Consider the following 15,882-nt stretch of genomic DNA (forward strand, 5'->3'; position numbering starts at 1 on the left):
CAACCCAAACAGGGATGGCACCTCAAGAGGAGGCCTGACAAAGTTAGCAACTGAGCCCCTGCTAACATCATTGTATTGCTGGGGAGAGCTGATTGGGTCTGTCTACCAGCCACCACATATCACTGAGATTTCAGGCAAATTCAGCTAAAACCCACCTCTCAGCTTTGCAAGTTACTGGAAGTGCAACTGGGCTGATGGACTCGAGGAAAGACAGGCAGCATGCTCACAAGATACTGAGTCCCATTCCCAACCACCTCATCCTAAGTACTCATTCCCACCTCTCCATGGACCAGTACAAGCCCTCACGCTTTCCAGGCTGGTGTGAGAGCAGCGGTGAGATAGATCTGGGAACAGATCTTGCTGAAAAGATCTCTTTTATTTTTTTAAGGGATTATTTTTTACTTGGCTCCTTTCCCAGACCTGGCTCAGAGCATGACTACACAACGCTTATGTCAGCACAAGGAAGCCATCTAATGAGTACTCACGGCGGGGGGGCAGGGGGAAGGCGGTGGCAGGAGCGCTGCCTTCACCACCCTGACCACCTTAATGAGCTTGTAAAACAACAGCCTATGGACAGCAGGTTAAAAAGTCACAGAGCTTCAATTAACTGAAGAAGTCAGATGAAATTAAAAAAAAAAAGTAGTCCTACACACATACAGGTGATGGACTCGCTACCATGTCAGGCTGCTGAACACAGTGAAAGTATGGAGCCTTCTCTTGAGGAAAAGGAACCCCTTGCCCAGCTCCACCACAGCCCCAGCACATAAGGACACCTGGCACACTGTCAGAGAAAAATTTTACTCTGTACTAGTTCCTAAGCAGATTCACAGCAAACATGCACCTCATGAAACACTGGTATGTGGAAATTATGCATTCTCTTATCTTATCATCTTCTCCCTGCTCCGTGTTCTCACAACACCACTGAAAAGCCCAGCCCCAAGTCACAGTGGAAGCAAGAAGGCAAGAGAGAGAGGTGTAAATGTGAACAAGGAAAAAGCCTTCCCCAATGGAGTATGGGTACAAAGCCACTACAACAGACCACGTAACCCTAAACACATACTACATGGAGACAAAAATCCACGCTCAGTGCTCCTGGTGCTTATGCTGACCTGTGTGCTATTATTACTCCGGCAGCAATCAGTGAGCCTGCCATGAAAACAAAGGATGTTGGGCTTGCTATCGATCCTCATAATTCCTGTCTAAGTACAGTCATATCATCCTGAAATGAAGCCCAAAAGGACACTGTTACTCCGGGACAGAGCTGCTTTTGGAAGATGAGTCAAAAGCAGTTCCACAAACTTAGATCTCTTCTTGAGATTGCCAACAATTTTTTCTGGCCATACTTTCTGATCCTTAATGTATTTTCTTTCCCTATTGCTAAGAGAATGAGCCACACAAATAAAGAGAAATCTGACTATCCTGGAAATTATGTAACTGACTATACACAGAGGGCTGTCAAATATGCACAAAGCAAACCAACTGAAATAATATGTTCCCCCTCCCCCCCCCCCACTTCAATACCCTTCATTTATAGTCACCGTAAGTGTTAAGGTAGCAACAGCAAGTGGAACAATTTCGTACAGCGCTTTCCAGACCGAGACAGCTATTCTACAAAGCCAGGCTGCATGGGGCCTTGAGCAACCTGGTCTAGGAGGAGATGTTCCTGCCCATGGCAGGGGAGTTGGAACTAGATGATCTTTAAGCTCACTTCCAACCCAAAACACTCTATGATTCATGATTCTATGATCCTCCTGTGCAGCAGACAGTTTCTGTAGCTCACTTTGCATTATGGCAACAGAGCAAGGCACCTCAAATTAAGCCTGGAGCAGTAACTGTTCCCTAGAACAAGAAGTAAAACCTAGACTAGTGAGTGGCTGTGTCCATAGCCAGATCAACTCCTTCTCTCCAGTAAAGTCTGGACATCACTAGCTGGTAGGCAGAAACACATGCCTCTTATGGTACATCTCTTGCCTCCCAACAGAGGCTGGTGAGGGCAGCCCATCAGCATAAGCAATGAATGCGTTTTTTTCCCAACCCCTGCTCCAAAAATTGTATCATTTTGGGATGGAACACATGCAGAGGACCTCCTAGACACTACAAGGAATAAGGCCTTGGAAAAACACTAGGTAAGAAGTATGCACTGCTATCAGTACAAGGCTCATGGGGATGAGCAGAAGCCTTGACTGACAGCACTGCTTCCCTTCCATTGTTCATCAATCACAAAGAAAAAAACAACCACAAACACCACAAAAAACCAAAACACATGGGGAAAAAACCAACCACCATGAAATGCACCAAACTCACAACATATCTAATCTAAACAATAAAATACAAAAAGTAAACCCATCCTGAGCACCCAGTGTATTTTATGTTCCTTTTTGTCACCAATTACAACTCCTGTGATGTTAATAATGTGTACAGTCACAAATAAACTCAAGAGCACCCAGTAAGATGAGAAGGTCAATGCACACCACCAGCCATGACATGTCACAAACACTGAGAAGATAACACAACTCAGCAGACTAAGCATCACTCAGTACCAGTCATTATATTTTTGCATCCAAAACTGGGCCCAAAAATACATATGAAAACACAGATGCCAAGCATGGTTTAAAAACAATAGTCCCAAAGAGAACACATGACACTAATTCAAGTGTTAAAACAAACTGTCCATTGTGGCTGGAAAACAGAGGAACATGGCCCCGAAAAAAGATGATACCAACACTGACCTAACAATTTCTAAGTGTTCATATTTAACATATACTCTAGTATACTCATAAAACAGCATAGTAAGAAACAATAAAGAAATAATAATAAAGAAAAAAAAAAGAGATTTAGATGAAGAGATTTTGTGTACATGAATGTGAAATGAACACAATTCCTACTTCAGGTCTCTTAGAGCGCCCTTATGTTTTTCATACCTCAGTTTCAGAGGTGGGTTGGTTTGGTTGTTTTGGGGGTTTTTTGTTGGGGTTTTTTTTGTTTGCTTGGTTTTTTTTCCAGGCATGGTTTTAGAAGAACTGTTGTCTCTTTAAGAGTGAACTTCTGCCTTCCAATTCACACAACACATTTCCACTGATTACAGTCAGCTTCAGTTTAACTACAAATACAATGACAAATCTGAGACAGTTTGATGCCTTTATTTTCCACTGTTATTTTTTCCTATGTATTATTAGGCTATTCATAATGAATGTCAAATGAAGATTATCTTTTTTAATTAACATGTAGGACAAACAAAGGCTCTAATATTTTACAAGCCTATTTGATGCAAAATACTAGATATATGGTTTAGGCCTCCATTTTTTCAGACTATTATTACTTAATTCGGCCCTCTTTTCATTCCATTAGTGCTCTCAACAGCTTATTAACATAAAGCAGAGCCTTGCTAATTTGCAACCATGTTTAGGATACCTACTCTAAATTAATGGAAGAAACCAGTACATTCCTCAATCAACAAAAAGGAACAGAAAAGATTGCTGTGGCAATCCTAAATGGTGTTTCAATTACTCACACAAATCTCTCTAATGCATTGCTAAACGTGATATACAGCTTATTGATTCCTCTCCCCAACCCTCACCCCCCCACCCCCTTTCTTTTCTAAGTCTCAGCTCCCATGTTCAGGAAGATGGTTCCTTTGAGGAATACAAATGAGGGATCTCAAGACTTTTTTGTATTTGGGTTTACATACTCAAATGCTGTCCTGCTTTGCATCCAGAATACTGCAAGGTAACTTGCTCTCCAGTACTCTCTGCTGAGAGCAGACTCACACAGAAAGTCACACAACATCACTCCACCTGTAACAGACCACACAACACAACCATGAGGCAGGAGTACCTCACTATCACTTCAGCCATGGCCAACAATCAAATTCCTAGAGCTGTTGCTTCAAAGGGGAGGCAGCCAATATCCCACATTTTGGCATCTCACTGAGAAAACAAGGATAAATAATGAGCTAGAGAGTATCTCTGTGAAGAGAAGCCATGATCTAAATTCCAGGCCTGCCTTGCCAAGCCACTCCTCCTTTTACAACAAGACATAAAACTCCGTGCACCTTCTGCATTCAGCTGTCTAGGCTATGCCATTCCCATTCATAGCCCACCCTGTAGCTTCATGGAGGTAGTAACTATGCCTCTCAACCCTGGAGAGGCATCAGGAGCAGAGACAAAGCTTCAAAACCCATGAGTGCAATTCTGGGAAGACATGGAGTTTCATGCGTTTCAGAAGAAAGTCTTCAGTCCACAGAGTTCAAAAAATACAGCCCCTTTTCATGTCAGCAGGGAAAATAAAGGGTTAACAAGCCACCACGGCTTATTTATTAATCTCACCCCTCCCTTATTTAGCAATTTCCTCCTTAAGTCCTGGCATCTCTTCTCCATTTCCCTCACCATTTTGGGTCCTTTTCCTCCAGAGATTATCAGCTGCTGGAAGTTCTTCCTTCCCTCCACTGCCCACATCCCAGTCTTTGTCCTGGTTCCCTGCAATGCTCAGCTTCTGGTTGATCTCCATGCTCACTCTAAATTCATTGCTCTCCTGCTCCTCCCAGTTTGAGAAGCAGGTTTTCAATGAGCTGCCCTCACCAGCCAGGAGCAGAAGCAGTACATGGAAGCTAGAAAGAACAGCTCATGAACACCAGCCACCAGGAGAGCATTAGAAACTGAAGGTGGAAATGCATGCTGTGTGTCTTATTTAGTTCAAAGCTGAAATGTTTCTGTCTAGGATGTCTGTTTGTACCTCAAGTCACAAAGAAGCCATTAGTACCAATAATGTGTCATTACGGGGGCGTAAGCAGCGACTCTGCAGCTAAGGTTAATGTGAGATGCATAATTTAAAGCAGAACTAAAATCCCTCCATTTCACACTTTAGTGACTGAATTCAAATCATTCTTCAAATTTGACACAGCTGCTCTTAAGGGGACACTGGCATTACTTTTTTGTTGTTGTTGTTTGGGGGGGGTGCAATTTTGAGTGAAATACAAGCCACTTATTGAAGAAAAATAACACAATCATTTTAAACTGTTCCCACTGCAGATTTCTTTTCACAACGTGGTATTTCATGAATTAAGACATGTCAGAGTATGCCTGATACAGACCACTTCTGCAATTTAAACCCCCCCAATACTTAGAGTTAAAAATTTTACTCATTGTAACTCAGTGACTCTGCCAAGAACAGCTGACAACATTGCTTATCTTAAACATACCACATCACTTAGGTAACAGTAGTACCACACAATTCTCTCTGTCCTTCAGTATTTCTGCTCTCAGCACACTGCTAAAATACGGAAGAGATGTAATCCTTGTTCTACGCACAGAAAACCAAGGCAAAGACAGAAGGATGCTGTGGTCCAACAAGTGCCTCAAGCTGGTCCAAGTCTCCCAATTCCACTGATAATTTGTTTTGTCAGGCAACTTCCCTCAGCACAGCTGATAAAACACAGAAAATAATTAAGCAAACACTCACCACAACATAATGAAATGGCGTGAGAGGGAAATCTCAGTGCTGCTGAAGCAGAGATGCAACACCTCTCTATCAAACACCTCCCACCTTTTACTGTGTATTCCTCAAAACAGCTCACATAATGCTAACTAAATGCACGGAGGTATACAACAATTTTTGTCACCTGACACAACTCAAATTTGTTCTGAATTTAAAATACTGCAGTTCTGCACATAGACACCCTTCGGAGAAATGCCCTCCATGGTAAAAGTGGTAATGGAGTTGGAAAAGAGGGAGAGTAAAAAAAAAAAGGGGGTGGGGGGTGGGTGAAGAAAGAAAATTCCAAGAAATCTTTGACTCATCCATTGTTATTCATCAGGTTTTGGGAGCAGAGAATGGAATGCCGTCAAAGTAAGACTGACAGCGCTATTTTCTGATCTCTAAGTGATGTCAATCCTTTAAAGCTACAAATGCTGAGAAAATTTTCTCTACAAAATTCTAAGAATGACTCTTACATTTTGTTAGATTGGAAGGGGGCTGGGGGGGGGGGGGAACAGAGCTAAAAGAGGCACCTGAAATTCAACTCCTGCGTAGGTGTGCTTTTGAATACTGAGAGTATTAGGCTTCACTGCTTTGTGCCATCTGTGACTCAGACCTGCTGCCACAGGTGTCAAGAGACCTGGGACCTATCTGGAGCTCTGTAGCAATCTCCTGCTTTGTGGTTAGTATTGGTTTTTAAAATGGTTAAAAAAAATCAACCTCAAAGACAGGGAAAAAGCAGGTTTGCACACTCAGCACAGACCTGAATTTGACTGATGTTACAGTCCAGTCAACCTTCACCTAAGAAACCAGATTTTTCTACTGTTTAATTCTTATGGTTTTCAGAACAATGCGATGTCAACTAAGTCCAAACAGCCAAAATGGCTTCAATACAGTTGTGAGAATAACACAGCTATTCTGACATGGCCAACACACTATTTTTAATTGTGGCTCATTAAAGATGCAATAGAAGAAGAATTATATTCACTTCCAGCACTGATCCATCAATGCAGTGAGACAATTATGCTGCTGTATCATACATAAAGCAATATTTATGTACAGTGGTTTAGGTAATCTAATGGAAAGGCAGAAAGCAGTGATTCATTCCTTGATCTATCTGTTGCTGCAACATGGCTTTTGCCCAAGCAGGCACACACAAGTGATTGGTTTCAAATGCTAGTAAAACAGAGATCTGGAAAATGAAAAAAGACAAGTCAGCTGAAATGTCAAACAAACAAAAAAAAAATTAATCTGGTTTGCAGATGAGAAGTACTTTACAGAACAGTATACAACTGCAGGCCTCTGAGGTAATTTAAACCAAATGCAGACTGAAACTGAAGCATTTTGGTGAGTCAGCACAGTAAGTAAAAAGACACAAAAATTACATGTGAGGAAAGTGCAATCCTTTCTGTATAACACACTGTATTTTATTCCAAATTCACCAGAAAACAAATTACTTGTCTCCTTTGTGTTGTGCCTCCTCCATTTCCTTTTGGACTCAACCTCTACCTTCCAGAAAATAACTGGAGGCTGACTAGCTGTGGACTCTGATGTCTAGGACTTTAATTTCCCTTTCACACAAAAATTCATCTTCAGACCACAAAAATGTTAATAAACAATCATTGGTATGAATGCTACTGACCATCTTCCAAGTTAAGATTACTTTCCTCTGGAAGCAAAATTTTTAAAATAATAGTGATAATAGTTAAAACCAAAAGTGGAGAGACTCATTACAGGCTCTGACAGTGTTAGATGCCTACCAGATTCTACCATTCCAGAGGCTTCAGCCACCTACAGGCTTGGTGCAAACCAGGATTTGAGTTTTAAATATGCTTACAGTAAGTCAAAGAAAGGCTCAGCCTCATATCTGCCTCAAACATTTTAAAAACCATAGGAGTTTTTTAAACTTACAAAGCACTTTTCATCTTCATTTTCATCTCATTCTTGCCTCATACTTTCACAAGAACGTAATTCTGTGAAAGCCACAACAATTGCTGGTTCAACGGAACACTCTGAGTGCTGAGATAGATTTGTATGGACAGACGTGGGTAGGAATGAATAATCCAAAAATATCCACAATAGATAATGAGTAGAGTCTACCAAAAAAATACCACGTACTGCAAATGCAGCCCAAATTGGAACGAATGCCTACAGTAGCAACAGCACAGGAAGAGCAAAATGTTATTGTACATTACTGGCACACAGCCTGCAATTACAAAAAATTCTGCAGTATTCCACAGTAACAGCGTAAAATATTATCACTTCAAACAAAGCAGCTGCAGCACCCTGCCCACAGCAACCATGCTGCAGAGAATCAGGGCAGGAGAGGGCAGCCAGCTGCCGACGGACTCCCCCCTGCAAAGTATGAGCCACCGCAGGGTCGCCAAGCCCTCAGGACAGCATCTTGCACCCACAGCTCCACTCTGTCAGGACATGAAGGACTGTGGCTTGGCAGCCAAGAGCTCCTGCATGGGCTCCAGCTGCCCAGCCCTGAAGCAGAGGGGAAGCACACTGATAGCTCTGCATTCAGGCTCTTGCTGTAGTATCCCTTCTGCCAAAATTTTTTTCACAGTGTCTTGGGTTCAAAAAAATCTTCCTCACTCCAGCTCTCTGCACTAATCCCTGTCACCTGGCCCCTCTAGCACTGTGAACAGGTTATAACAGAGGGCGAATTAGAGGCTCCCAGGCATGGGCCAATGTACACTGCTGTTCTGATGGCTACCATTTGCTTTCCTGGATGGTGAGCAGCTGCTTGCTACATACCAGTAAAATGGGACACAACTGTACATGAGTTTATTTGCAACACTCTTCTTGACCACTCTGCTCAAGGACCACCAGCATCAAGCACAGTGCCACCAAAGAAAACAGAAAAATCCAGAAAATTACAATAAAGTCTGTCTGCTCACTGGTATGCACAGCACACAAATCAGTAGACCTTGCTCATCATTTGTAAAAACAACACAGAATCAAAGTTTTTTCCAACCACAACAACTGTAAGATCACCGAGTCCAACCATTACCTAATTACCAAGTCTGGTGCTAAACCACGTCCCTTAGCACCACAGGCACCTTTTAAACACCTTCAGGGCCAGGGATTCTACTGCTTCCCTGAGGAACCTGTTCCAGCATTTGGGAACCCTTTCAGTGAAGGATTTTCTTCTAAACCTCCCCTGGTGCAGCTTGAGGCTGTTTTCTTTTGTCTTATCACTACTTGGGAGAAGAGACTGACCTCCACCTCGCTACAACCTCCTTTCAAGGAGTTGTAGAGAGCAAGAAACTTCCTCTCAGCCTCCTTTAATCCAGGCTAAACAATTCCAGTTCCCTTGGCCACTCCTCACAAGACTTGTGCTCCAGACTCCTCACCAGCTTCACTACCCTTCTCCGGACCTGCTCCAGCACCTCAATGTCTTTCCTGTAGTCAGGGTTGCAAAACTGAACACAGTGTCCTCACCAGTGCTGAGAACAGGGGGGCAGTCACTTCCCTGGTCTTACTTCTCATGCAGACCAGGATGAAACACTTATCACATTTGGTTTCTACATGGATCAATGGAAAAAGTCCACCCAAGGAGTTAAATTTTCTCCAAACCTGAGGTGCTTGCAGAACTAGCAACCTGAGGAAAATAAATGCAGAACCCTGAACAGTGAGGTTTGTGGAGAAGGAAACGCTTTTCAAATTAAAGATACTTATTTCTGACTCAGGCTGCAAACAGTACAGATCCAGACCCCAATCTGCAGTGCCTGAGCTTTGCCTTAGCTTGCTGCCTCAGGTATTTGGCATTTCCCCACAGTGTGACAACTCTGAAGTTATTTTTGAAACACCCAAATATTGTTTGGGCAGTATCTTTTAGAGATATCTGAAGCATCATGAGGGTTGCTTTCCATACTGCAAACCAGAAAGATGATGTTTTTCAGCAGGGTGCAAATTAACTGCCATACCTAAATAATTCCCAGTTCACCAGCACTTATCACCTTTCCTATACCAGCATTTCTCTGCCAAACATGTATTTCTGTGCTGTAGCACACATATGCAATAAGCTGCAGTAATATATGCAGTAGATTGAAATACTGCATTTGTGTACCTTCATAAGCCATTCACTGGCTTATGGATTCCCAGTCCCACAGGGAGTGCTGCAAATCCACGTAAAGTCTCTGGGTGCTGGATTTGACTCTCTGACCTATGCAACGGAATGTCTAAAGTAGAACATAACCACATACCTCTTTAGTAAGTGCACACAGATACTGAAAAGCCCTAAAAATGTGACCAGGGTCAAAGGAGAAGCGTAAGAACAGTGTTCTTTATCAGCCAAGGAAAGAAAAGTGTAGTATTTTTAGTCTTTATGAACTTCTTGTCTGCAATGCCCTAATTCGTCATGTCTGTAATTCAGCTACAGTATCACGAGAGAGGGCTTGTTAGGAGGTGGGAAGTCCAGCCATTGTGGCCTGGCTTGCTCCATGCCAGGCTGACCAACTGTTTCTTGGTGTCTGCTAAATTTCCAAGGTCCAACCTCCAAAGCCTCCACTGTGATTCCACAAACCTTCAGCAAGAAGGGAGGTCTAACTTCTCAGAAGAAAAACTCCTCTGCAAAAATAGGAGATGGCTGTGTAACGGTCACCACCATGGAGGTGCCTCTCTACACCCTCAGTGGGTATGTCCTGGCTATAGTGGCTTGCTGTGCTTATACAATAACCTTCTAATGCAGAGAATGGTGGGTGAGAAAAAGGCAAGATCTTCTTTAGAAGTCTCAATTTAAAACTTCTGGCTACTTTTATTTTATGGAGTAAGTTAAAACCACTCGGCATTAGAAACTGTGTGAACTACTGACTTCAGATCTGGATCCTGCCTTCTGTGAAGCTGCTGGTGGGCTTGGATCCAAGGCTTTGGTTCAAGCTCTTATCTACTCCATACTAAAATGACTTACACCATACGTCCTTTATAATAAATAGCCTCGCAGTGAGGCAGCACAGTATTGGCATGGTTCATATTTACATCACTCTTTTGAAAGCCAATGCACATGGTTTAAGGAAAGTGTTGGAAATATTACAGCTTTGTAATGTTCTGCCTTATGTGGTTTACAGCTCCTATATTCAACGGCTGCATAAGGCTCGTGCATTGTCATGTGACGTGCTAAGTGGTGTGAGTCTCAAGTAATAGTCTCAGGTGCTGAGTAGAACGGACACAGTGGCAGCAGCACAGGCATGGCCATGTTCCACCACCACAGCGCCCTGGGCTACACCACTGCGCTTTCCCAACTCCCCACAGCAAAGATCTCCACTCTTTCTCCTCACCCTCTCCTCTTTACAAAGGCTCACACACACAGAAACAAATGAACAATTCCATTATATGCCTGGCAGCTCGTGCCCTTTCTTTCTGATTCACAACAGAGAAGCCCCATTGAAAAGATCCAGATAGAGGGGCAAAAGGAATTTAAAACTCTAAGCAAGACTCCAGCAAACACACGTATTATCAAGCCTCATTTCCACTTAACACAAGTTGCTTTGGGAACTAATGCAGCAGACTTGTGGGAAAAAACACAACCAACCAACCTCTTTTTCCACTAGCTGGGAAGGGGATTAGGGAGGGGAGAAAGGGGAAGAATTAAAATCGAACCGGTGCCATCTTTTTCGAAGAGCTCCACAAAACACACAGTTTAGGAGAGCTGAGGAGCATGGACAGGGGACTATTTGTGGCTGATCACTGCCATCTGAACATGGCATGCTGACAGCTGAAAGAAGAGCAGAGAAAGGCAAAACAAAACAGGCCATGTGTTTCATCTGGGCAGACTCAGTCCTGTATATTCACTCCCAGAAAAGAATAAAAGGCAGCAGAAAATTATTCCCTCCTCTTGCTCAGCTTGGCACTCACAAAACTCCCTGACACACACCACAGGACCTTCTCTGGGCACACGAAAGGGGACATTATTTTTTCACATAGTGAAAAAATAATTAAGAAAGGGCAGGAATAGTGGTACAATTTAATACATCTTAAAATGCATCTTTTGCCACCAAAGAATGTCTCTTTCCTTAATACTCCTCAAATGAGCTCCTGCACTCTCCAACACACAGAAGACTAAAAAAGATTCAGTGGTTTTGTGACTGCAGAGAGCTGATCAAATGCTTACAAAGGCCATACAAATGTTACAAAGATACCTCCCCCTCGAATTCAAATCCTCAGGAGCAACAAGAAGACAAATGTGAAAGGAAAATCAGGCACATGATCCTGGTCTGACATCAATGAAAGGAGGACACGAATAAAAGTATTTTGACTTACGCTCTGCAGAGCTGAGTATGAATGCTTGCCACCAGGACAGTGGACAGAAAGAAGGCAAAGATGGACTGAGAGCAATCACACGTAGGTTGCTGCAGCAGAGATGTCCTTCTCTCACTGATTTGGTCAGGACTGTTGCCCTACACCTGAAACAGGGCTTGCTCCAGAGAGAAAAGCATTTATGCAAATGAGCTACAGGGATGGTGAGAGAGAGGGACAGATAAGACCTGGAGACACTAAAAGCCACAGAGCAGCAGTGTCAAACAGATTTGCATTAACACCTCACTTAACAACTACAAAAATCACCTCAGATTCCTGCTGAAAGAGTCTTGTATTCCTGCCTGGCCTCACAGTCCCTAGTGCAAGTGAAAAGGAGCTGGCTACACTAATTTGCAAAAGTTTTGAACATTTTGGATAAATCAGTACAAATGTCTACAAGACTATTACAATTTCATAAGCAATGGCTGTCTGCTGACCAGAAAGGAAATACTGAGCTCCCTGCAGTGATCCTGTTGATTACAAAAGAAACTCAATAGCTTAATTCCTACCAAGCAAATACAGAGCAATCACCAGGGCTGGGTAATGTTCTGCTCTCTTCTGAAACCTGGTAAGCAACAAATGTCTGCAAATGCTACGAACTGAAGGGTTTTGATATTCTGTACAGGCTTGTATCCCCTGCATCTTCCATGTTACCTGGATCTTTATGACTCTGCAGGTTTCTTAATTTTTCTCCTCCAGCACACTTGTGGGGTAGAATGGAGTAAGTAACTTCAAATTTTTATTTAAGAAAGAAGCTGGAAGGTATTAGTTTTAGTTTATGCAGCATTTTCAGTGGTTGAAAGTTTTATGAGTGTAACATTTTCTCTTTACTAGACAAAAAGAAAACCCTCAGAGGTCGTTCTTTTCTAATGAGAAATAAACCCAAACCAAACGACTCGAGGGGAAAGGTGAGCTTTTCCCTGTGACTCACCATTGTCTTTGTTACAAAAAATTATTAACTCAGGACAACACAATTCGGCCTCAGTCAGGGCAAGTCTTAGTTCGGCTGCTATTCAAATATCCAAGTGCAATTTGCAACTCTGGTTATGAAAGGGGACATTATTTTCTTCCTACATTTAACTCTGCCTGCTCAAAGACAGACGGATGAAGCAATTAAGACAGACGTATTATTAAAACTGGTGTAGAATTTACAGGCTGTGTTAAGAAGTTTGGTATTTCAATGAGGTGTTTAAACACAAAAATGAGAACTATGTAATTAATACAAAAATATCACTTAAGAATGCTGTCAAATCAGATTACTCATGACATTATCACTAACAGTAAGAGAATTGTAAATGCATTTTTCTGGCTGTGCATTGTATGTTCTTCAATAGCTTTCCTCTGCAGAGTTCCTGTATCATATAGATTCCAAACTTGGAAATATTCAGGCACATGCCTAACTTTCCTGGAGAACAGCCTCATTGATTTACACAGGGTTTAACCCTTACAAATGTTAGAACGATTGCTTGTTGGTGGGTTTGGACCTCTCAGGGCCAATTTTCCAAACTCTAAGTGCATTGCACGTTTTTACTGCTGCTTCTGGGTTTGCCATTAAGCTTCTCTCCCATCTAGTTTTATTGCCTTCAATAGAAATATCATAACACTCTGAGGTAAATAATTATTAATTTAATTATAAACTACCTGTAACTTATGAGAAGTTCTTCCAATCACTTACCTCAGATCATGCGAGTGTTTCAAGATGTGATTGCAAATCTCTTTTTTTTTTTTACCCTCCTCTCTCACTGGAGATGTTGCAGCCTTTTTTTTCTGATGTTTTGCAGTAAAACTTTTTTCCTGTGCTCCAGGATCTTAAACAAAAACAAAACAAGAAATGCTCAGAATGAAAATGTCATTTCAAGCTAGGTGGTAGGTGGCACAGGGGAAATCCCTGACCTTTCTCTGATACATGTTTCATTATCTAAAGCAAGTGTGGTAACTACCCCCAGCAGATGCAGCATGAGCATTCTTTTGTAGGCTGTACTTTAAAAAACAAAATAAACCATAACAAAGCAAACCAACAAATCCAAACCAAACACACACACACAAACCAAACCCCAAACCCCCACTATGTTAGACCATTGACAAATATGTTATTTTCTAAATCTACAAGATAGTACACTACAAGCATTCATTTAAAGCACAAACTACTATGAACTAATTTATGAAGATGAGAAGAAAGCCCAGACTTACAAATAATAAGAAAAAATCATTATGTAAAGTACCAAACTGTTACATGGGAGAGCAATTGTTGGTTTTATTATTACTGCTACCCACTGTTGTTACCACTAATAATACATATACGGCCAACACCCTAAATCCTCACTGAGTTACTCTAGTATTTCTGTAGTAGAGGCATGGGGAAGCAGTGGCCGTGCCGGAGAAGCAATCTGGCATTAGCACTACAAAACCCAGCCCGTCTGAGAGAGAGGAAGGAAGGGAGGAGGAGCAACAAAGCAAATGAGTAAGAGAAACTGGCAGGTCTCTACTACAATCAATTCTGACATTCTCCACCATCACCAAAAAAGGTCTGAAGTGTTTTGAATTTTCAGCGAGTGCTGCTACCACAACACTTTCTCACTGCCCCTCCTCCCTTTTTCATACCTGCAGCAAGGCAGGCCAGGAGCTGGCTGGGTATGTAAGCCTCCAAACCAGGCTCTGTCAGCAGGAAAATCCCCTGGCTACAAGAAGGAAACACTGCCAGCCAGTGCAGAGTTCACTTTCCCTCTGAGAGCACAGTCTTGCATTTGCATGGCCCCTCTGGATTACAGGCATCTCAGTTATTTCTATACAAATAGTTTTTAGGACCAACAACTACACTCATTCTTGCTCTGTAAAAAGCCTGAAAGACAAACAGTTCCCAGGGCTACACCTGTGACTACCCCATTGACGCCAACAAACTTTCACAACACAGCAAAGAAGAGGATTTGGCCTTGAGTGCATGTAAGCCAGACAGCTTTGGTTTTCTTCCTCAGCTAGGACAGAGAGCGCTGAAAAATATTTTCCATTGCTTTTAATTAAGAAAGAGATTTTCTGCAGCCTTCTGTGGCTGTACATACTTCACAAAATACAACTTTTCCAAGAAGCAGGCAGGAATTCAGTAGTACAGGTTTCTACATTGCAGTTTATTCCCATGCAGCCCCCAGAGAAAACAACCTAAAACTCAGAGCAAAGACCAACATACAAAGGGGAAAGATGGGCTTCCCCTGACACATGCACAGAGGCTGCCCCTAGATGGTTACTCCTTGAAGCTGCTTAGAGTACGAACCAATCCAAAATACTCTGTTTAAATCACCCTGCTCCCCAACAACACTGTGCTTGTTCCTGCTTACGTAGCGTTGCTGCTTGCTAAAGGAGCTTGCTTCACTCAGCATGAGTAAAGGTTTCAACAGCCAAGCCTACAGACTTGCAGGAAGAGGATGAAGCCCTCTAAAGCTGTGACACAAATCCAGAGAAGGCTGGAAGTTCAAAGTGAAATGAGGACACACTGTCCATGACTCATACCACCTAGAAACTATTCTTAAATTAAGAAAAAGTGTTAGAGATTATTTTACGCAGCGTCACCCTGCTGAATCAAATAGGTTCTGCCTTTTTTCTTTCTTTCCCCACTCAAATACAAGATGGCCAGGGATTCTATTTTAAAATGAAAATCATTATTAAATATTCCTGTTCTCACATTTTTAAAGCTCTGTTTAAAGAGACAAATAATATTTGAGGGACAGATACAAAGCTATCCTCCAGGCTTTGTGTGTGACTTACAGGCAAACGCTTTAACACTTCCTGAAAGGCCCAAATAGCTTTGAATGCACTGAAGTTTCTGTATTGGAACTAAACTATGAGCATTTGGCAAGTAATGCACATTGTCACATAAACCAAATTTTCCTCTGCCTCAGTTTCCCCCGCCTCAGTTTCCCCCTTCCACTATAGCAAGATGAGAGTACTCCCCCATCTCAGAAGACTGAAGGGAGGACCACGACAACCATGCCAATTGGGTGGATAACCTGGTAATGTGGACAAAGTTCAGGGATCTCTTAACTTCTATGAGACTGAAACTTCACACCCACAGAAACAGACCATGTAAACCAAAATGAAGAGCAAGATCTGCTTGTC

At 42.3% G+C, this 15,882-nt stretch overlaps 1 protein-coding gene across 6 annotated transcripts in view; it reads right to left on the reverse strand.

Annotated features, from left to right (window-relative positions):
- ATXN1 (ataxin 1) overlaps positions 1-13,496 on the reverse strand; it is a 156,742-nt gene extending 143,246 nt beyond the window's left edge. For 5 of the 6 annotated variants that reach the window (XM_054164113.1, XM_054164118.1, XM_054164115.1 and 2 more), the window contains exon 1: positions 13,451-13,496. The gene's annotated coding sequence lies outside the window, so the exon portion shown is untranslated. The remainder of the gene's footprint in view (positions 1-13,450) is intronic. The other variant, XM_054164116.1, reaches the window with a different exon arrangement.
- Between the last annotated feature and the right edge of the window lie 2,386 nt (positions 13,497-15,882).

The sequence above is a fragment of the Dryobates pubescens genome, chromosome 9 (assembly GCF_014839835.1).
Source record: "Dryobates pubescens isolate bDryPub1 chromosome 9, bDryPub1.pri, whole genome shotgun sequence".
Classification (NCBI taxonomy): Eukaryota; Metazoa; Chordata; class Aves; order Piciformes; family Picidae; genus Dryobates; species Dryobates pubescens.